Below are 22,873 nucleotides of genomic sequence, written 5' to 3'. Positions count from 1 at the left end.
TTCAGATATACACCCAATATTTCAGTAGGCTCCAAGTTTGATCGACTGCAGTAAGAGCTGTAGTTTAATTAACCATTACAGTTTTTAGAGGGTGTAACTGGTCTCACAGCTAGTTCATTAAAGCCACAGCGGAATCATTATGACAGTCCAGCCATGAGCAAGTTCATATAGAGCATTAGCAGTTCAGCTTCCCACACATTAAGCTGGTGAATGTTTTCTGAACAGAGGAGATGAAATGGTGCCAGCTAGACCCTGTCAAGTGTGTATCCAGAAAAATATTCTAAAGAGAGATGACCAGGAGCAAATAGACAGTCTCCAACCTCATTACTCCCTATGCAGCTCAACATATGTCAAGTGTTTGCACTAGGCAAACTGACATTTTAGCGTACCGTTGGTCTACCCTGAAAACTTGATCTTTATAATGTAATAATTCTATATCTAGCCCCTGTAGCAGCTGCAGTTAAAGGAAGATGAGTTATTAAAGAGAAATTCTCCATTTGGTGGCATTTTGTAGGTGGAAGTCTTTTGAGACTTTCCTATTACCTGAAATATTCCCTAAATAGTTTTACTCTGCTGAGACTTTGCAGTAATCTGCAACAGAATACTTTTCCCTCTGCCTTACAAGTGCTTGAAATTCACATACTTTACCAAGGTGTAGGCTTCTGTGTGGCTCTCAACATTCCTGGAAGCAGATTTTCCAGAAGCACATTCTGCCTATGGCTGGAAAAACAACCCCTGGCTGCAGCCAACTCTCTACCACTGTCACCTTCTTCTTCTCTGTATTCTTAGCTTTTCTTCACCCACCTTCACCTCTCCACCTTCTGTCTTCTTTGGGCCATTTTCTCTCTTTAACTCACTTTCATTAGGAGAAATATCTAGTTCTCCAACAAGAACTAATTTTCAGGAGTAACCTCCACAGGCCTCCACAGTCAGTGGACCATCTTCATATTAATCCGCTTTTTCCTTAGTGCTGACAGGCAAAGCTCAAGGAAATTCACTTTTTTGAGCTATATTGGCATGGTCTTCCCAAGGCAAACACAAACCCCTGTGACCTGCTCTCCAGGTGCATGCAAACATGCTCTGCCAATAGCCTCAGCCAAATAAAACTTGTATGGCCCTAGTGGGTAGCTGAGCTACTAAACTACAAAGACAGTTAAAAAAAAAAAAAAAGTTCTTAAAGCCAAGCTACTAAGCCTAGTAAGATCTATTTATCACAGTGTTAGCATGTCCATGTTTTAGTGCATCTGGAGCTTGGTCAGAGTAAACAAATTTTCACTCAGAGTACTGACAAAAGGAGCTTGTATCTGCCTACAAAAGGCAACACAGGAAGAGGCTGATGTTATTAATAATAACCCCACTGAAGCTCAACAGGGCTCTCGAAAGGCTATGGGGAACAGAGAGGCTTGATGGCATATTAATAGTTTCTTTCTAAGTTCCTCCCAAATAATATTTGCCTTCAGCAGTGTCTTCAGCGGCAGAGGCTTATGTCCTGAAAAATTTCCAACCTTTTACAAAGGCTGCTGCATAACAACACTCCTATTCTTTCTCCAAAAATAAAACAATTCAAAAACCCCCACTTGATTAGTCTTGCTAAAAGCGGATAACCTGTCAGCTTCAATATCACACAATACCTGCACTAATAGGATTTAAATCACTTCTAGGAACTTGATGAGCTGTTTCTGTATTAATGTGGCCCAACTCTGCACTGAACTTCACAGCTGAAACCTTGCTGAGGTGACAGTCTCATTACCAAGAACATAATTTGGACAAGTATTTTTAAAACAGAAGCACTTCCCGCACACATACTGTAAGAGATGCACAAAGGGCTCTGTTAACACTTTCAAACATCTTGAATGCTTAAATAATTATTGAGCACATTTTGACCATTGTATCTAATATAAAAGGCATGAAAATTATTTGGATAATTGAGAGCATGAATAAAAAATGATTACTGAATTGGATGCCATACAGCTTATAGCTGAGAATAAAGCCTCTGTTGTGTAGGTTTTACAAACTCCATGAGACTAACTTCCTCAGCACAAGGATTTCTTCTTAAAAAAAAAAAATAAAATATGCACTTAAAACTCAGGGCACACATAGAGTTTTCATATATTCAGGAGTTTTACTGAACTCTGAGCAGCAGCAAGTAAATTTGGTCTCCAAAGTCTGTTCAAGGCAGTATCCAGGATCAAAACACATTCTAAGAGAAGGAAAACAATAGTGCAATCTAGAGCAAATTCTAGTAGTCCCTCAGCTCTCAAAAATCAGTGAAATAATTTACCAGTCTTCTTAAATTTAGTGCCCAATCATTAGAATAAGCACTAGTCAACAAAGCTGTGTGTTATAGCAACAGTAAGGGAGGCTTTTAATTGTTGATAAAATATTTGTTAATTACTAATAAAACTCTGTTAATACATTTACCTACTTGAAACATGTACGCTAGGATGCTAATATAAGCTTAAAGTTTCATGACTCAAATCTATGTCCAAACCAGACCACCCACACACCTCCCATCTTTCACTTTCCATTGTGATGTGAGAGAAACAATGAACTGAAAGAAAAATGCAGAGCACGCAGTGGCCATCAGTAGTGAATGAACACACACAGAGCTTCAGATTATCTTCTAGAGTTGAAGGAAACTATTTCAAAAATCCATTCTTCTACAATGAGTGGTAGCAGTCCGAAATTAAATTAGCAATGTGCAATGCATAGAATGATGAAAAATCCCAGTATAAGAGATTTGTCAGATTTGTCTATGTGTGCATGAATGGAGTTCAAAAGCATAATAAATTGGTTATAGTTCAAGAGGTGGAGGAAGCCTTAGGGTGACGTGCAGACAGCTGCAGGAGGCTAGGAAAACAACTAGGATGTCAATCTAAGACCCACACCTCAAACATAACTTTCTGAAACTAACATTTGTTTGTCCTTTTAGGAAAATTGTAACCCTCATTAAGGAATAGGATGATTTAGATTTTCTGTCGTGATAAACCCTTCCATTCTTCCCTCAAAAGAAAATACAGCCATTGAAAGGAGTTGTTTCTAATCACTTCAATCAGTTACAGGTCACAGTTTTTTGATGAAAAATTACATTCAAGTACCGGTTACAAAAGCATGTCTCAAATACAAGGTCTTTAATTTTATTATAATTAGAAGTGTTGGTATGCCACCACAGGGCCAAGTTCAAGAGCAGCAGAGTAGTGCATTTATGCACAGCTGAAGAGGAAGTGTAAGGCACTACTCATTGTGTAGCTGATACACAATGAATGCAAGAGGAGGAGAAGTAATCCACTGTTAAATGGATGGAAACCAGGGAAATACACATTTATGAAGACACTTGGGAAACGTACCCATAGAGAGACTGCAGAAAAATGTTGGCCGAGAACCTGCAGAAATCACAGTCCTCAACCAACACATCAATTGACAAAGTCAATGAACAGATGAAGCCAAGTAAAGTCAAGCTAAAAATTAAGAATGAGAAGTTTTGTAGTGACAGTGTGCCAGCTGACTGAGCTGAAAGACTGAGGCAAGGTTTCAGCTACAAAAGGCATATTTGTTTAGAAAGGGTGATTAACCAGTGCAACCACACTGCCAAGAGCAGCAATGCACATTGTGTTTGTTGCTGTCTTTCTGGGTTTCTTTCTGAGAGCTACACTTCAGCCAAACAGAAGTTACTGAGATCAACCATGTGGTATGTATGTAAAATGTAATGATCGGGTTTTAATAGGAGGTCAGGCGGAATGATCTAAGGGTTATCCCTGGTCTTAAATTCTCTGCCTTACACAGAAAGAGGCTGACAGAGCTCAGGAAAAGAACACAGTGCTGCTGTGAGCCCCCTTCTTGCACTTATAATTCAGATCTGTGTGCCTCAACTCAGAAGAGAAGAGTGTATTACAGAACACAATTTCAGTGTCAGAGATTCTCTGTGAATGTTGGTGACTGGACACTGATGACTCGAAGCAAAGAGTCCAGAACTTACTGAAATTACTGAAGGCATCCCTTGAAGGGGAACCTACTGAAAGGCTTTTATTTGGTTAAGAAAATGCATAAACATCACTGTGAAACTTCTCTCCATGTATAGAGTACATCACTGGAAACTGCGAGTAGATATTTGTCAATAATACTTTGGTGAAATAGAGAACCCAGACCAGCAAATATTTAGTAACTGTTCTGTCTTCTCCACCATCATATCATCTTATTTAACCCACACTTTAGGGAGAAGATAACAGTATTTTTTTTCACAAATTATATACATCCAGCCTGTATTTTTGGTAGTCAGCCACAGCTCAGAAAAATCTGATCTTCTCCCCTAGAAGAATTTTTTTTTCTAAAAGAGAGCATGTTATACAGTACCAATGCAACTCAATTATTTAGACAGGCAGACGTGGAACACATGGCCTTTGTGAGAGGTCTAATTCAGACTTAAGACAAAAACTGTGTTCTACAGCTCAAGTCTCTTTCTCTTTTTCAGCATCTTTAAAAGATTTTTACCTATTTTCAGCATTAAAAGTATAGCCTTTTCCCATAAAATATTATAAGAGAGTAACTACCCATGCTACAGAGACAACACAAGGTTCTCAGGACATTTAGACTCAACAAATATTACAGAGGCCTGTTGTGAGCTATGTATAGCTAGAAAAATCAAATTTAATCCGCCACTCTGTCAGGCTGCATTCCAAAGCCATTTTATCACTGCAACGAGTACCAAGATATTTATCTTTCCTGGCTAGGTTAATCTTGTGTTCCATAATTATCATGACTGCCATAAACACATTCAGTTCTGTTCCTGTATTTGTGAATGTTGCCAATTTGAGGAGAAACTGAACTTAAAGGGAGTCACTTTTATTTACTTTCAACTTAAAGGCAACAGCAGAAATCAAGAAGTATATTGCATTGGAGATTGTGTTTATCATTAGTCCTGTGATAATAGCTTTCCAGTTAATTTTTTACCCTCAAACTAATTTGAAATCATTACAAGGCTACCACATTTACAGAATTCCAGAGGAAATGGTTAGAGAGTACTATGAATATAGTTAGTTGGCAGTATCTGTTTGTTTGTGAACCTGTGGTACACACACACACACACAAAAAAAAAAAAACCCATAAGTTTTGATGAATTTTCCGGAATGCTCTCTTGGGATTCCACACAAACATATCCCATTTCCTTTGATCATATGATAAATCGCTAAGATGCAACATGTTTCAGGAGTCTGCAGGCCTGGCAACTTCATCATCCTCCTGTGCAACACAGCCATAAAGAGTTTCCAGTTCCAGATTTGGCTCATTTTGAGTTGGCATGGCTCTCTTCACTGCACACTGTAGTTGTGCCCTAAGGCAGTGGAAAACATGGTCAGCCAGGGATCTTTCCTGCTAGACGTACTGCCATGCCTATTGCAGATTATTAGCACCATTCCTACTAACATCTGCTCTCCTGCTGTTTTGAGTAGGAGAAGACAAATAGCACCTCTGTCTCTGCTTTCAATGACAACAACCATGAAAAAATTCAAGTCTCAGAAAAACTGGGAAGAGAGTGAAAACAGGGAAAGAACATGACTATGCCTGGGGATCCTGAAAGCTTCTATGTACTTGTGAAAGGTCAATCAAGATTAAACCTTAAACTGTTCCTTGTCAAAACTCAGAGTATGATGTGTGGAGCTCTAATAAAAGATTGAAAGGTTTTACTTAGAGGGTTGAGCATATCCTTTAATTCAGAGGATGCAAAAGCTGGAGCAAAAACCAGACTGCAAAAAGCCTTAGGTTTCGATTGCCTTTAGCTTGTAGGAACTTGGCATCTCTCACTGCATCACTTTAAAAGAATGAAGGTGAAGACAAGAGGCTTTATCTAAACTTAGCAGAAATGAGCTACTTTAATGCAACCCAAGCACAGGCAAAAGCTAAACAAATTAGTAAGGCTCTAGCCAGTTTGTATTCACAGGGTCAGCAAAGGCATTTGGAGTAGCAGAGAAGAAGCAGACTTTCCAGATCTTTCCTCTCTCCCTTTTTAACTCAATATTCTAGAAGGACGTGAGAAAATACAAAACCAGACAGAAATTCTGTTTCTCTGGCTTTCTTCTACAGTCACTGGCTTATTGAACTTCCTTGTGCTGTTTCCATTTCTAGAACAGGGATAATAACATTCCTACCCATCTCTGTATTGTTACGTTCAAAATTCACCCATGACTGCAAATCACTGAGAGTCCTTCAGAGATGAAATTCTGACATAATATGAAATACAATTGTCTCATTAGAAGAGGGAATACATGTACTTATAATAGCTTTGTACCTATCAATGTTTCTCTATTTCAGTTTCCCCATATTCCCAAAATCTCCATAAAAGTCTACATGTCCGTGGAAGTGTTTAAGGCCGTGTTTGGGCTTTGAACAACCTGTTCTAGTGGAAGGTGTCTCTGTCCATGGTAGGACAGTTGGAACTAGATTATCTTCAAGGTCCCTTCCAACCCAAAGCATTCTATGATTCTATTAAAGAGAAATTTCTACTCTTCTAGCAAGTTGAGACAAGCTTCACAGAACTTCACATGAGGAGAATAAATTGGAGGCTGTAAATCCATGCTCCTAGGAGGAGACTGAGATAGTCTAACTCGCAGACTTCTGGGGCTACATCACTGGAAAGGCAAAATGTACTCAAAGAGGATCACAGGTGAAGTGGATAAAGTCACTTTTTGCTTCTGCTGCAGAAGTGACAATATGCCAAAGTGAAGCAAAAACCCAGAGCCCCAAGCTTCATTAGCATAAGTAACAGCAGATTAAGCTGGGAGAATATGCTACAATGACCCACAAGTTCCCCAGTTGTACTAAAAGTATCTACACAGAAGTAGACAAGGCATCCTCCAAATGTAGGGAAAAAAACGCCACTACGTCTTAGGAAATATAAATCCAAGGAAACCTTCTTTCTCTTTTTAAAAACTGCTCTTTGTAACTTGAGAATTCATAATAAAATGACTACTTCTATATGTGACAACATGCAAGAAAGCTCAAAATACTGGAGGGCCAAAGAATGTGCTGAGCTAGAGAGAGCTGTCTTTGTTAGAGAGCGTCCTCTTGGAAGGGTAATTCTAGCCAGGTTTCCAGCAACTGTGGCAAGGGCTGATGAGCAGGAGAAGGTGGTTCAGTATGCAAATTACACAAACCTGAAATAAATCCAAGATCTAAGGAATGATTGATTTTCAAAAATTATATTAATAACAGAGTGGGTGGGCTGTAAGGACTGGTCAATTTTACATGGTGTTAAACACTACCACAGCTATTGAGTAAGGCTGGGAGGTGACCAAGACCATATACACTGGTTATTTTTCAATTTAAGCATATCTGACAGAAGAGTCAATGTGATACACACAGTTCAAAGTGGCAGCAACATACCTGTCCTGTTTGTTTTGCATGGTTTGAATCTGATCTTGCACAACTTCAGGTAGGATGATACTGGCATGCAAAACAGGTTGATGTGATGCATGAAATACGTATGTCACTTTAGTTTTTACCTGAGAGCTTCAACTGCCAAACAATTTCTTTTACATCTCTGGAGAATGATATGCATTAAATTTAATGTAATTATTAACTACTGGCACCTTCAATCTTGAATATTACCTACGGGTATCATAAAATACAATGCATAAAACGAATAAAAAAAGGAGTCAAAGTGCATGGAAGATGTAGCAAATTGTAAATATTAAAAATTAAAAATAGGTGAAAAGAAAATAACAAGAAAGACAAGAACAAAAGAAATACATTACTTTAAAAAATGTTAAGCAATGATTAATTAAATTAAAACATAAGATAATTGTACCAAAATAAAGAAAACTGATTTAATTTAATAATTTTATAAAGACCATGGGACCATTAAATTACTATGTTAGACAAGTCCTAGAAAGAAAGTGTTTCTAAGGTTAAGAATGGTTCTCCTTTCTCTAGGAACTGCTTTTCAGTTTCCCTGGATATATTTTTTTTCTTGTATTCCTGGAGAACTGATAAAGGAAGAAGCCTACTTGTCCTATCATATTCATTATAACATTAATTCACTGAAAAGCCTACTATTCCACCAGTCATGTCTATAAATCTTCGAGACAGAGGATGTAGGAAGAGAATTTAATAGTTCTAACACTGTTAGGTTACAGCCAATCAAGGTTACAACTCAGGATGAAATTTGGGATGGGGGCTCTTCCCCTGCAAACCCCAATCTCTTTTATGCTCCCAAACAGACCTGAGCAGAGAGCACAGTTTTCCAGTGATGTACCTGACGACCTTCAGACTCTGAGCATGAGAGGCAAGGCTGCTTCACACAGTGCTCTGTACATAGTGCTCTGTAACGTTTCCAGCAATCATATCCACGTGTTTCAGTGTTGGTGCAGCATCTCCCTGTCTAGGAATGCCTTCCTGTCAATATTCTTTCTCTGTTCAATTTCCCTCATATAATCATGCAGTGTTTCCCAACACCATAAAATCTGAATTCTGAGGACTGTTCCCCTGGAGGACATGTAATGCTCAGTGTTCAGAAACACAGAATAAAATACTTGAGTAGGTAAAAAGGAAACAATTAGTTCTCTTAATTATTTTACTCAAGGTTTTTCTCTCTCTTCTTATCCACTCTCTGGAGGGGGAAGAGCTCAATTACTCTCATGCTGTTTACTTTCCAGGGTTAACAACATTTCCTTTAATATTAAACTTCAGACTTGATCTTAAATGACTGTAAATAGGATTACAAAGGAGCAAATCTTTGAGGGCTCAAATCTTCGGTTTTTTTCTCTGAACTGAACGCACGCACCATGGAGCACCATTGTGTGAAACGCTTGAAATGCATGGAGAAAAACAGACATTTTCTAAAAATACACAAGAAAGTGTCCTTTGATGTGTTATTTAGACTCAAGTAACTTTTCTCTCCCTCTGTACTCTTAAGGGACTCGTTGTTTTTCAACCACTGATTACAAAAAGAAATAAAACCTTTTTATTTTTAGGTGTGTCTACTCCACCCTTATTTCTTCTGCCAAGAAAAAAAATATCTCACTGCTTCAGACCTTTTCTGGCTTAATCAAGAAGGTCTTTAAAGCCCTACTCTACTCTTGAAATAGTAGTAGTATCAATATTAGCAATCAAAGTGTTCAATACCACAACCTGGTAGGAATAGAGTGTCAAAAAACCTGAAAGAACAAGCCAAAGTTTAGGAAACTACAACAATGTGAGAATGTAGTTAATGAAATTAATCCTGCTTCAAGTATAGATGAGCTTTCTCTTGCTGAATTTTTAAGTTTTGTAATAATTCACTACAAATCTTTCACATTGTTCTTGAACAATGGAGATCATTACTTACTACAAGGATTTGGACTATTCCAGACTACTTGCAAGCACTATTAGCAAGACAAATTACTTACAGGTGCAAAGCAACATGCCAGAATGTGGAAAGAAACATCACAAATCTAATCTAAAAATGCATCTGCAATGAAGATGAACATTTTATTCCAGTAATGGGTTGGGGTAATTTCATTTTTTTGGTTACAAGGAGAGAAAGTACTGCCAGGCTTCCATAAATACGCTTTGACTGACCTCCAGAAGCAACAGATGAAGACATGAACCCTGTCCTTCCTAACCAGTTTGCTACATCCTTCCCAACTCCATTTTACTGAAGATAGGAGATATATCCAAGAAAAGCCAGATTTCCATGGGTGTCTCCACTCAACCCTAACATTCAGCGTGATGTCTAACCCTGTTCCTTAACTTATGCATAAAGAAGCCAGAAATGACAACCCCCTCACAAATTTTGACAAGTGGACCAAAACCCCTAGTGACTTGCTCTACAATCCAAAGACCAACAAATAAATAAAAATAAATAACAAAACCTGCCTTGCTCCCAACAAAAGATTTGTGGCTCCTTACATTTCCCAACTCCTTTACATTTCTGTTAAGACTTCCTTTTGAAGGTCTACAACTCCAGTGATTAAAATGAGGCTTTTCCTATTTTTCAGTGAAATCTTGGAACTCCAGCAGTTTTCCACACAGAAAGGAGACTGGTGCTGTTAGATTGTCAATGTCTGAAGCTTAGATGGCCAATAGTGGGAAACAAAGCTTTTTAATTTTAAGTCACGGGGTTGAAATCAATAATGAATAAGATGGTGCCGAGGCAATGCCCCTGTACATTTTTCATTTTCTTTTCAAGTTTAAATGAGTTTGTCTTGACAGAAGACTCCAGCTGGGTGCTCAAAAGTGGCTCCTTACATAACATACCTCTGAGCAGACTCCATCTCACCTCCACTCAGTCTTCAAGCTTACAACCTTCCTTTTACAGACAACACTTTTACTGAACAACTGCATTGGTTCAAACTTAGATTATGTTACCAACGGCAGAAGAGGAATCCAACCTCCAGAATACATCCTGTTACTTCAGACAGCTTCCAACATCTCGCTCTTCCTCAATTTGATTTCAGCCCAATATGACATTTCTTGACACCTTCTCCACTTGAAGACACAACCTATTTTTCCTTCACTGATTATCTCAGAATGATGAAACAACTCAAATGCTGTAATAGCTTCTTTTTTTCCCCTCCAAACTCCACTAGGAACAACAGATAACATCTGTACAAGCAATGTGTTGTGAAATGCCACAGACATCCATTTGAGTAGCACTTTTTTTAAGGATATAACCTATGTTTTTTGTCATTATTTTTATGGCATATCTTTTTAATAAAACCTTCTCTCTTTTTTTTTTTTAACTCTTTTGAATGAATAGCCTGTCACAGCCACAGCACCATATTTCTTTCTTTTTTAAGTAGTTAAAAGCAAAGAAACATTTTTGGAATTGGTTAAACTCAAGTTTTGACCATGTATTATGAGGACAGCCAAGGAAAAATTCTGATACATACAATCCCTCTCTAGTACACAAAAACATTAGCAAAAGCAAGGCACTCTTGATGTTACTCAAATATAATTCCTCATGCTCTTAATCTTATCTCAGGTGTGCACAACTGACAGCAGCTTTAAACTACTAATACTGCCTTTTGCATATTTTAATCTGCCTTTTTAGGGCAAGTTCAGGATAAATACCTCTATAATGACTCATTGCTTCGAACAGAGGGAGGTTTAATTTTACATACTTTCTTGTTTTACCAAATATCAGCTGTGGTTCACACCCATTCATTCTAATATGCGTTATCCCTAAAAATGACCAAACATGAGTCCTTATTTCCTATCAATTTGGAAAGATAGGTGGAATAATCCTGTCTGATCTCACTATAGTAGATCAATCTTGGCCAGCAGCCAGACACCCACACAGCCATAGCAGAACAGGGGGAGAAAATAGGATGCAAATTCTTGTGTTAAGATAAAGACAGAGAGATGACTTACCAGTTACTGACATGGGCAAGACAGAGTGAACTTGGGGAAAATTTATTTAAATTATTGTAAATTAATGTAGATTTCGACAGAAAAAAAGAACAAAGACAAAATGATTGAAATTGCCTGCCCCCCATGTCCCTTCTTTCCCCAGGCTCTACTTCACTCCCAACTCCTTCCCCATCACTCTCCTTATGCGGGACACAGGGTGATGGGCAATGGGGACTGTGCTCAGTCCATAACAACTCCTCTCTGCTGCTCCATCCTCTTCACACTTTTCCCCTGATCCAACTTGGGTCCTCCTATAGGTTGTAGCTCTTCAGGAACTATCCACTCCTGTGTAGGCTCTTCACAGGCTGTCACTTACTTTAGGGTACATCCACCTGCTCTGACATGGTGTCCTACATGGACTGCTCCAGCATGGTCTGCTCCAAGGGCTGAAGAGGAATCTCTGCTCCAGCACCTGAAGCACCTAGTCCCCTCCTTCTCTGACCTTGATGTTTTACAGTGTTTTCCCCTCAGTTGCTGTGGGGCAGTGTTTCTTCCTTTCTTAAACAGGCTTTTCCTGAGGCATCACCATCTGGGCTGTGGGACTCAGCTGTGCCCTGCAGTGGATCCACTGGAGCTGGCTGGAATCAGATGTCAGAGGACAGCCCCCAACCTTTTCTCATGGAGGCCACCCCTACAGCCCTTCTTCTGGAGTCCATCAACCTCACCACATATACCTTTAGAAAAGAGGCATCAGTACCCTCAAAACGTCTCTCCGTTGTTCTCTCTCTGCCTCTCCATCCAGGGGAGTGCTGATGTGGGTGAGCCTAATGCTTCCCAGTCCCATACTTATGCTGGGGGCACACAGACTTTCTTTTCCCATCTTGTCAATGCAGCTCTGTCCAGCACTATTAATATGGATTTATTTTTCCTTTAAACTAACTTGAGGCAACTGGGACCTAATAAAATCCCAGAGAAAGAAATAAAACCGACAATTTCAGCATTGATACACCTCTCCTCAATGGTTTCATTGTGTTTTCTCATATTTCTACAACTCTAGAAAACTACTCTGCAACACAAACCACACACCTTGGGTTTTCTCTCTTGAATTATAATAATGCTTACAGCTGTTTCGAGATGGTTGTTTGCTCAGGTAAAAGCTATTCTCTCTAACTATTATTGACCTGGTAGATATCAACAAGTTATATGAAACAACAGCAGAATAAGTTGTTATTCTGAACTGACACCTCTGTATTTCCCACATCTAATTGACTAGCTCATATTTTCTGTCTTTCAGTGTAGATGCATCTTCTCGCTCTCAGTTTCAGTGTTTCTATTGATGTACAGGCTGTGGAGGATTCCCAATAACATACCTATCCCTGGCTCACACACCAAGCGCAACAACTAATACGGTACCTCTGTGTTTCCATGGTGTCTCAGAATCATCCATGGGTGGTTTGTCTCTGTGCAATACAATTATCATTCAGTGCAAAATCCTCAAGCTGTGTGTCAGTAACAAGAAGGCCACAAAATGCAATTCCATTCCTGCTTGGGATATGTAACAGCTTCACAGCTGGCCAAGGCTTACAGCCATCATTCTGTGACTGGTTTTCAGGATACAAAGCAGACCTTTCACACTGATTACATATTGTTCCCTAGAGCAAAGAAGTCCCCTTTCTCTACGCTTTGTCACTTGCCACATACACTGATATCACAAAGTAAATAATAAAGCGTTAGCATTAAATAATAATAAATTAATAAGTGTTCTGCTCCCTAGGCTTAGGCAGATTTATAGAACTGCGAGATACATGTAGCCCGACAATGCTGCTCGGGCTGCTGTTTATTTGATGGGTCAGCCAGGTCACACAGAATCTCATACTAAATACCAGTTTCACTAAGGACTCGTTAAGGAAAAATTCATTTGCTTATTGCCAGAGGAATAACCGTAATTGGTACTCTTCAGCAGCATACCATTTCCCTCCAGTTACAGGACCTTTATTATCTGCACTAACAACTGTCTAATGCTGATGATTCAAAGTCACATTTAGGCTCACATAGTTTAACAAACAGTGCCTGTAAGAAAAGTGTAGGATTAGATATTATGACAGACAATGAGGTATTACTGCTTAAAGCATTTTTAACTTGCAAAAAGTACTTAACAGAAGACTAGGTTCTGTAAATGAAGCAAATCATATTTGACCTTGCACATTCTGAGGGCATGTGATGGTGCTGGTTTTACTTTGCATATGGATCCCAGGTATGTCAAGAATTTTGAATTCCTGTCTCCTCATTACATCCTTAAATTAGTAGCCTGAGAATCTCCTCATAACGCTAAACTGTCTTAGTAGTTGTTTGATCTTTGTTCAGATTGCATCATAACTAATCGCTTACCTAATCCTCATTATTTCTGAAGTTTTAAAAAGTAAAACAACCTGGGAATAAATATAATTAGTTACTGGGATTTACCAAAATCTGTAACATACTTTTTCTTCTTGGCTTCTGCAGAAGTATCTGAAGAGACACATGCATATAAAGATTTAATCACAGAATCAACTGGACTAGCAATTAATTTTGCTGTTTTTGCTAAGTACCAAATTCATTTGTAAGATAAAAATCCCTTGTGCCTTTCAGTAGTCTAATACAAGGCCACTAAGAAATGAGAAGTCAGTAATTTTACTATTAGTTTGAGAGTCATCACAGACATTGAACCATAAACACTCTAAATTTCTTAACATCAAACTTCACTCACTAAATATTTCAATGGCACCAAAACTATTTCACCAAATCATCCATCTTAAAAGATTCTTCCCATTATGGCTCAGAAAAATATAGATATAACATTTTCCATGTATAATGCAGTTGTTTAACACCTTTACTTTTCTGCCTTGTTACCAAACCTGATTCAGTTACAATTAAGGGCCTGCAATAATTACTGAAGACAACAGGTAAGGTTGATAAAGGATGCACTGATGAAGGCATCAGTGTTTGTAGTCCTTACCAACACCAAAAGAAAAGCAGCCTGGGACTGCAAAATGAAAAGTCTGTTTTTTGACAAAAACCTTCATTTAAACAAATCATTGGAATTCCAGCTTGTTCTTTGAAAAAGTTGTCTTTGTACCCGGGGATATTTGTTAAGTACCATTTGGGACCATTAACATCTATCTTACAGGGGAATTCCCACTATTAATGGTATTTTGTACTAAGAGGAAATAAAGATGTGTTAAATATGAGCATACTGTGGGAATATATAAATGAATTTTTTTATAGAAAAAAGAGAAAATGATGAACTTTTTGCAAGTATTTGTGCTTTATTTGTTGCAAAAGTAAATGTGACCTGCATAATAGCTATAAAAAGATAGCAGACTGCTCATAAAAAGTAAGTCTACAGAAAACAGCATGGGGTGGTTTTATTTAGTGTGGCTTTTAAATTCCAGGGAAACAGATCAATATAAGTGATCAGAAGTGAATGCTAAAAGAAGTTGATCCTCTAAAAGGAATTCTGCATGCTCTTTATTCCTAAGCATCAGAAGGACACAAAAAGAGGTGAAGGGGAAACTAGATATAGGTTAAGACAACACAAGTTTCAAGTAGTTTCATTTCTGTACAAATTTTGCTTTAACTTTTTCTGATCTTTCTTTTTCCCCAGTTGTGACAAGTCATGGGCAGGAGGGAAGAGAATGGAAGGGAAAAAAAAAGAAAGAAAAAAGAAGAGTCTTTTTAAGCATTGGTCAAACTCAAAAGTATGTCTTGGACCATTTCAGTATCTTCAGTTTCTGTATCATCAAGCAAGTCAAAGTCCTGGTTGTGCCGTGTGCAGTATCTTCAGAGATATGTAAATGGAAGAGACACCTTGTAAAGAATGGTGTTGTAATGTAAAACATTCAGCTGGGTAACTCGAGGATACTAATGAAAAAAAACTGTGTGACTAATCTTGATTTACTTCTCTGTTTTTCCTTTTTTTAAGACTAAGATACATTCTAAAGATAACAAAAGCTAAAGAAACTGCAGTGCAGATGGAGGTTCCTGATTTTTGTGAACAGGTGCATCTTGCATCCTTACTCTGATGAACAGATGCTCAGACCATAAATAAGAAGTTTAAAAAAAAGATGCAGGCAAAATTATTGTTACTTCCGTTCTTCCATTTCTAGTACAGTCATGATTTCCCTTCTTTCACCTCTCCATTTTAGCTCCCCCTCTGTCATGATTCTATCACTCGGTCTGTCATGTCCAGGACATTTCTGCAAGGATTTCACAACTACTGCACTCATAATCTCAGTGCTGCAGTGAATCTCTTGGACATTCAGGAACTAGTGACAGAGAGAAGATGCAAGCCCAGCCATACTTTGCAGTTTAAGGAATCACAGAATAGTTTGAGTTGGAAGGGACCTAAAAGGTCATCTATTCTAACCTCCCTGCCACATCTTCAACTAGATCAGGTTGTTTAGAGTCCTGTCCAACTCAACCTCGAATGTTGCCAAGGATGGGACACCCACAACCTTTCTGGAAAACCTGTTCCCGTGTTTTACCACCCTCACTGTAAAAAACTCTTTTCTTATATTTAATCTAAACATTCCCTCCTTTAGTTTAAAACCATTCCCTCTTGTCCTATCACTTACATAGCCTTGTCAAATGTCTCTTGTAAGGCCCCTTTAAGTACTGAAAGGCTTCTATATGGCCTCCCCAGTGTCTTCTCCTCTTCTGGCTGAACAATCCCAACTCTCTCAGCCTGTCCTTGTAGGAGAGGTGCTTCAACCCTTGGATCATCTTCATGGACCTCCTCTGGACCTGCTCCAACAGACCCATATCTTTTTTGTGTGGGGGCCCCAGACCTACACCCTGTACTCCAAGTGGGGTGTCACAAGGGCAAATTAGAGGGGGAGAATCACCTCCCTCAACCTGCTGGCCACGCTGCTTTTGTTGTGGCCCAGGATACAATTGGTTTTCTGGGCTGTGAGTGAACATTGCCAGGTTATGCCCAGCCTCTCATCCACCAGCACCCCAAGGCCCTCTTGGCAGGGTTGCTCTTGATCTGTTCATCCCCCAGCCTGGACTGCCAGTTGACTCAGGCACATTTGGCTTTGCTGGACCACACCAGGTTCCCATGGGCTCACTTCTCAAGCTTGTCCACAGCCCTCTGGAAGACATCCTGTCCTTCAGCCATATCAACTGCGCCGCTCGGCTTGGTGTTGTCACCAAGGAGATGGGCTGTGAGATTCAGTGGAGCAGGAAGCTGAAGGATTTCTTGTTATTTCCAATTCAAACACAGTAATATTCTGGTCTTATTTTTCCCGAGTAAGAAGGTGAAGCAAGAAAATACCAGCCTTCAGAAAATTCTCTAACATTTCTCTAGATGCCTTTCTGAACAAAAGACAGCAACTAGTAATGTCTGGGTAGTTCAGATAGATCATCTTTCCCCTACCCTTTACTCCTTTGAGTATTTTACAGAAATTTAACACGGTACTTAGCAACAACCAGCAGCTCCTGGAAATCTCAACATTTCCTATAGAAGTTAAAACATGATTTCAGGGACAAGTGGTTTAATATTCTGAGAAAAAAAAACAACAGCTCCTATCTGGGATGAAGAAAAAGGATATCCTTCAGCATTTATTATCAAATATAATGCCCCCAAATTTTTACCAATTTTAATTCTGTTACACAGTAAGAATAAATTAATAACCCACAGAATTTGAATTCTGGCTTTTGAAGGACAAAAATATTTTCTTCTTTGCTAAGAGACTTAATTTATTAACACATTTTGCATATAAGTGATATATCTTTGTAGAATTTTCTGGCAGTACATAACCAAACGCACAGTAATATCCCTTGGATAACTTGACTCCCATGTGTGCCTTTCCCTATGCTTTTTTTCAAGGTGATTACTATTTACTCATCAAATGACTGTCTCATGGAACACCTGAAGCCCCTCCATTCCCCACCTTATGTGCTGTTTTCTCTCCTCCTGCCCTCTTCCTCATTCTAGTGGATTTTAAAATGGACGGATTTTAATGACAGAGAGAAGAAGGAGTACATCTCCTTTTTCCTCTGGCTGAGCTCCTCATGACCCTTACCCAAGATTGTCAGACACTTCTCCACACTGTGGGTATTTCTCAACTATAATTTTGACCTTGTTCAGGAGGAACCACAAACTGAGTGAAGCAGCAGGTGACCAGCATCAGAAAAGCAAGAGCTGCCACACTACACACATCATCCTGTTGTCAGAAGGAACATTCAGAATACAGCAGGATGAGCTCATTCGAAGAAAGAGTCTTGGGGTGCTGGTTGACAAAACTGTATAGAAGCAGATATGGAAGTACTGACACCATAACACATTTTAAAAGCCTGGTTTCTGGCTGAGACTATCCATTAAAATAAAACATATTAAAAATTAATCATGGCCTAGCCTCAATAAAATATTAAACGATTTGTAAAACTAATAAAACTTTGTCTCCACCATAGCTGATCACCTCTCATGCTTGTGCTGTTGAGCTCATAATCAAAAAGGTCTTTTAAGGTTGACAATGCAGCACTGCTTTCCTGCAAGACTCCTCCAACAAGCAATAGGTCCATACACAATTTGGTTTTGTGTAGAATAGGACCATTTTAATCATGTCAGTACTAAAATTTTAAGTTTCTAAAATTCAAAAAGGTCAGTCTTTAGGCTTCTAGATTTTGTTACTCTGGGAGCATTAGGCTGCTGTCATTTTCCTCTTGTGCAAGTTTTTATCACTGACTTGAGTATCTCCCTACCCTAATTCCCTTTTACTGCTATAAGAACAAGACACTGATTGAACTTGCAGGTGCTTCAATCAACAGAGGTTGATGGGAATTGTTCTGCCAGTCTGCCCCAAGCCCATATCCTTAATCTCTGTGTTTGCCTGTCCCTTACCCTGTACTCATCTCATATTTCTTATTTATTCCCTGTTTTTTACTCTTCAGTTCCTGTACCTAAGTATGAGCATATATCCTGATTTCTGTCTTTTCTTTGCTGAATTAATATATGCACCGTATCTGAGGTACATATCAGTAAATCTGTGTGGAAGTGAGTGTATTTTTCATGCGTTGTCACACTGCCTAGGAGTACAGATTTCTTATCCTTGACTAGGATTAATAACTGGAATCATGTGAAGGAGCACATACAATCAGATCCCATCTCAGTCAGTAGATATCCTTTCACATTTTTCTTAATTATCTCTGGTCAACATGTGAGTGACAACTTTCTTTGCCCTTGCACACCTTTCAGATCACCCTCCCAAGAAGAGGTTTGAAAACATCGGTCTCATATCTAAATATAAAGTGAAAGATGTCAGGTCTATAAATTACCTCAGGAAGACAGACTGGAAAGAAGATTTAAATGTAAAGACGAGAGAAAATCTATGTGCATCAGACTAAAGATGTACATACACAACTGGATATCTGCATGTATCTACAGCGGAAACATCTACTGCCTCTTATTGCTGCTTCTCTCCTCTTTTCTTTTTCTATTTCCATTACTTTTCTTCCCAGACCTCTTTACTGAATGTAGACGTTTTTTCCTTATTATTATTTTTCATATTTGACTACAAGCTTTTAAGATAATAAAAGGAAAGGGAAATGAAGAAATGGTTTCCTCTAATCTCACCAGATCTAGACTCTCATGGCTAAGTTTCAACTCAATTCTTAACATTTAAAATTGTTATTTTTATTAATAATCGTTATAGACAGGGGCTTGCTCATTAGACAGGCCTGTATTACTGTGGCTCTATTTATAATCAACAGCTAGCTCCACCTAGTGTCGTCTTACTTCATCAGCGAAAGAGAAAGCTAAAACCAAATACTAGAGATAAACCAGAAACAAACTATAAAATCACTTGTCAGTTGAATGATGACCACAGACAGCATGCAGTTACAATATCTGGCATCACGGGGAAAAGGCCATTTTAAGTAACTACTATATGATGATTTCCAGCAAGCACTCTTGAGACAAGAGACTAGCAGCTTCAGGAGTATAAATATCATATATGCAATATAAAACAGTTTTACTACTACCCTGAAAAGGAGAATGGCACTTAAGCTGCTTATAGGGGTTATTCTCTCTATGGTTTCATTGATCAACAACAACAAATTATTGTTAAATTTAACTGAACTTCTATGAAATGGAATAATAATTTTTTATTGTCGCCAAAACTATAGAACTATTTTTGGCTATACATACCCCACAGTGATCCTCTCCGTTAGTAAGTACATCTCCCTTTCTGGCAGTTACAAAATAATTTAAAATGCCTCACAGAGATGATCAAAGCAGGGAAATGCTCAAACTAGCAAACAGTATATCAGTTTTACTGATCTTTACCTTCAAACTTTCTAAAGGCTGGTTCACTGCTGCGTATCTAGAAACATCTATCTTTCTAAAACTGTAACAGCTTCACTCAGCAACATTTAGTGTTTAATAGCCTGATTCCCTTTTGACAAGACAACATAGAGTACAGCCAACAAAGTAATTTAAGATAAATTCAAAAAAGTGAATATCCAGTGTGACAAGAGATTTCTTGATCATCGCCTTGGAAAAAATTATAGACCTAATGAAGAATAAAGTTTACATAAAATAAATAATTTTGTAAAGCCAAATAATCCAAATAATTTAACATAAGCATCACCTGTGAGCTATCAAGCAGTGTTTGAGAGGTTGTTGAACCTGTAAATAGGAAGGAAAGAGAATGCCTTACATTTAGAAAGCAATACTTCTTACATCGAGGGTGATCCACTCTGATAGAGCTGACGTCTGTTTTAAACCTGTTCAAATCACCTGTTCAGAGCTGCTTAGCAGTTTCACCCTAGTGGTGATAAAATATATTTCAATATGTACAGTATACACTTAATGACTGTTCACTGTGACTGAGAGAGGGTATATATGTTGTGGGGGGAGAGGTGGACAGGAGGAAGGAACAAATATTAAGACAATACCTACACCAAAGCAAACACCTGTACATTTTCTCAAACTCTCTCAAATAGTCAGTTGAAAGTTATGCTTGTGACCCATCTAGTTCAAAGTATTCACAGCTAAATTTAATTATTATATGAAAACCTCACAGTACAACACGTAACATGAATTTAATAAAATGCACACAAAAATGCTCTCTGATGTTTCAAAAATAAGAGAATACTCCAGTTCTCAACAGATTAGCAGTTACTGTCATTTCTCATTAACAGCTTTCAAAATCCTGTCTGAAACAAGCTGATACAGAGAAATTAAGAACAGTAATCAAGCAAGAAATGATAGACCAGCTGGGCAGGCATCAAGTTGGCAAAACGTGAATACAGTTCAATAGCTGAAACAGATGCTGAAGTTGTTGAGAAACCCTGCAGGAGATATTGATGTATTTTCTTTATATAATACTGAACAACCGGATAAATGTCAAGAGCTAAAAACTGATGGGGAATAAAACCTGTCATAAAAACTAACTGTAAAGCAGGGACCTGCACTAATATCTTTTCATTATACCAAAACATTCAGTACATGCACCTTCATATCCTTGGGATTCCTCAATATACCTATAGGTCAGAGCTTGCTAGTGAATCCGAGAGAGCTTTTCCTAGTCTTGTTTCACATTTGTTTGTTCCTATCTACCTGAGGCTTCACAGACTTAGAAAAGACTTTATTCTTCAGTCTCATCCTAGCACAACACTCTCTTTCAAGCAAGCAATTTCCCGAGCTTGGAGGCGAGCAGCAAAGAAAGAGTAACACAAGCATAAATGAAACTGCAAAATCCATTTTGCACGAGGAATGTTGTTTTCAGAGTTTCAAGACCTCAGCAACAAATCCTCTGCCATCGGCGACAGCTCATTCTAGCATATGCTTTGTCATGGTCAGTTTCTAATTACATTCATAATGATGCAATAGCTTTGATAATCCTACCTTCCATGCCAGCTGCTTTTCTTGTCACTCCATCATGCCAATAAGTTGGCTGCCGTAACAAATCAAGATAGTGCAAAACAGCATCTTTCCCCTGCATCTGTCATCTTCCTGAAAGCATTCTATTACTGCCGACTGCTGGGAACCAGAAAGTCTATTTGAATTCCAGCAGCTCCCCTTTCGCATGATTCAAGTTAGGTTAGGTGGGCATGCCTAACATGATTCTCTCCATCATTTATTATGCAGCTGCTACACCGTCGGTGTGGTAACCACTCTGACTTTATCTGATACGTCAGTCTTGCAAACCTCTACCTCCGTGAAAGCCCACAAGCCACAGAAGCATCTTGCATTTAATGAGAATTCTCCCTGCCTAAAGAGAGTGCATCTGCAAATCTGTTTCAAATCCTGCTGCTTGTATTGTCCTCTAAGGCTGATGTGAATGTTTGAAGATTTTTTTTTTTTTATTCTTGCGTTTTGTCTCTTCAGAAAGCACAGCTCTTCCTGCACGCTTGAATTATGCACGCTCCAGCTAAACGTTTGCTGATTTCTGTCCAACCAAACAGCACCTTCCCGTTGAAACTCTCTGCTCGAAAGCTACTTCTGAATAACAGTGCTGTGCGTTCAGGCTCTCAACTCTGTTTCATTTTGAACATGGCTTTTATAGCTACACCTCAACAAATACATTTACTTCTTTTCATGCAATGAATGGCTGTCTAATGAGGGAACTGCACATTTTTAAGCAATTTATCTAAGCCTATTTGTAGGTGACACTTGCTTTTTGTGCTTTATACATTTTAACAGTAAGTGGATAGCTCCGTTAGAGCATCTTGATATTCTTAAAGTGGTAAGAACACCCCCATACGCTGCGTTTTGCCAGCCTGTGGAGGACACTCTCGAATGACAGAGTTTGCCTAACTGCTTCTGAGTATCGTGAATTAAAGGGATAGGGTTGTTTTGTTGTCTTTCTATTTATATTTTCTGTTGAGTGGGGGAAAAACAGGCTTGCGTCAGTGATTTCGAAAGAGTATTAATAGAAATTGACATATACACATCAATCATCCTCCAAGTTAAATTAGCTGCGTCTCCTCCCACCCCTTCTGCCTGCAGTTCAGAGTCAAGGCATTTCATCTCTAATACGTCTGCTTGCTCATAAGCTGAATAAACATCCCCAACCCCACACTGCAAAGTTTGAATACCTGAGAGAGAAAAAAGGGACAATTTAACAGAGGCAGCTGCCTGGCTAAAACTGGATAGTTAAGTGGTGAGGGAGAGCAAGGACTGTCCCTGGAGTAATACCTCCTTCCTCAGCCTTTGCACAATGGCAAAGGACAGAGGAAGGGGGAAAAGGGCAGAGTCCCCCAGGAAAAGCTTTCCTTTGTGGCAGCTGCCAGCTCAGCATCACTCACCAGTTCTCATACTCCCAGCTCAAAAGGCTCACAGGGTTTTACTTAAGCCTCACTTCTTTACTCAGATAATGAACTTCTCTGTGGTTTGCAATCTCCCCCATCCCGATGGTCCCTTCCTCCTCCATAATTTCCTAATTTCAGTTAAGTTCCTGAAGCTCTTGGCTATGAACAAGAAACTTGAAAACATGAGCTCATGGGAGCTCCGAGTCACAGAAAGTATAAAGGGGGAGGGGAGGGTGGGCAGCGTGAAACAAAAAAA

This window comes from Corapipo altera, unplaced genomic scaffold, assembly GCF_003945725.1.
Source record: "Corapipo altera isolate COAL_440 unplaced genomic scaffold, ASM394572v1 0, whole genome shotgun sequence".
NCBI classification, from domain to species: domain Eukaryota; kingdom Metazoa; phylum Chordata; class Aves; order Passeriformes; family Pipridae; genus Corapipo; species Corapipo altera.
The sequence above is the reverse complement of the archived record's forward strand: the minus strand, read 5'-3'. Positions refer to the sequence as shown.